Source organism: Asparagus officinalis, chromosome 10, assembly GCF_001876935.1.
Source record: "Asparagus officinalis chromosome 10, Aspof.V1, whole genome shotgun sequence".
Classification (NCBI taxonomy): Eukaryota; Viridiplantae; Streptophyta; class Magnoliopsida; order Asparagales; family Asparagaceae; genus Asparagus; species Asparagus officinalis.
In genome coordinates this window covers 6,810,557-6,812,361 of record NC_033803.1, presented here as the reverse complement: position 1 = coordinate 6,812,361, position 1,805 = coordinate 6,810,557, and positions in this window count along the sequence as shown.

Below are 1,805 nucleotides of genomic sequence, written 5' to 3'. Positions count from 1 at the left end.
CTCGATTCCTTTCATGAACGAGAGGTCCACAAATCGAACGATCAAACCTTTAAACAGTTAGGATCGTCTTAAACCCCCATTTGGTCAAACCTTACTATAATTAAGACCAAAACCAAAATTCTCTCTCGATTCCTCCAAGGAACGAGAAGTCCACAAATCGAGCGGTCAAACATTCCTACAGTTAGGATCGTCTCAAAACTCCCATTTGGTCAAACCTTTAAACAGTTAGGACCAAAGCCAAAATCCCCTCTCGATTCCTTTCATGAACGAGAGGTCCACAAATCGAACGATCAAACCTTTAAACAGTTAGGATCGTCTCAAACCCCCACTTGCTCAAACCTTACTATAGTTAGGACCAAAACCAAAATCCCTTCTCGATTCCTTCAATGAACGAGAAGTCCACAAATCGAGCGGTCAAATTTTCCTACAGTTAGGATCGTCTCAAAACTCCCACTTGGTCAAACTTTCCAATAATTAAGACCAAAACCAAAATTCTCTCTCGATTCCTCCAAGGAACGAGAAGTCCACAAATCGAGCGATCAAACCTTCCTATAGTTAGGATCGTCTCAAAACTCCCATTTGGTCAAACCTTTAAACAGTTAGGACCAAAGCCAAAATCCCCTCTCGATTCCTTTCATGAACGAGAGGTCCACAAATCGAACGATCAAACATTTAAACAGTTAGGATCGTCTCAAACCCCCACTTGGTCAAACCTTACTACAGTTAGGACCAAAACCAAAATCCCTTCTCGATTCCTTCAATGAACGAGAAGTCCACAAATCGAGCGGTCAAACCTTCCTACAGTTAGGATCGTCTCAAAACTCCCACTTGGTCAAACCTTACTACAGTTAGGACCACAATCAAGATTCCCTTTCGATTCATTTCACGAACGAGAGGTCTACTTTTGAATTGAATAATCAAACTTTATGACAGTCAGGATTATTCAAACCAGTCCAGATTCTCTAAGTGGAGATCCCACTTTGAGTTTCTTTTGCACCAGGAGATAGAATATAAAATTCTTCCTCTCCGATTTTGGGTTTATCTCTACCAACAAAAAAGAGACAAGGAGATGAATATAAAATTCTTCCTCTCCGATTTCTGGGTTTATCTCTACCAACAAAAAAGAGACAATGAGATAGAATATAAAATTCATCCTCTCCGATTTCGGGTTTATCTCTACCAACAAACAAGAGACCAGGAGATAGAATATAAAATTCTTCCTCTCCAGTGTCGGGTTCACCTCTACCAACAAAAAAGAGACCAGAATACTCCAATAGGTATACGAGTCTAAACTATTTCCCTAATCTCAACAGGAAATTTCTGGAGGATATCACTCAGAATATTCTTAAGAATAACCTGAATACTCCAATAGGTATACGAGTCTAAACTGTTTCCCTAATCTCAACAGGAAATTTCTAGAGAATATCACTCAGAATATTCTTAAGAATAACCAGAATACTCCAATAGGTATACGAGTCTAAACTGTTTCCTAATCTCAACAGGAAGTTTTTGGAGAATGTCACTCAGAATATTCTTAAGAATAACCTAAATACTCCAATAAGTACACGAGTCTAAACTGTTTCCCTACCCTCAACAGGAAATTTCTGGAGAATATCATTTAGAATATTCTTAAGAATAACCTGGCTACTTCCCAACGAGTATATGAGGTTAAACTATTTCCCAAACACTCCAATATAGTATATGAGTATAAACTATTTCTTTATTCTTCGACGGCAGTTCTAATTCAAGACTTTGACAACGGCCACGCGATAAACGCAGCACCGGAGGAATTTTAGCTATTCTAC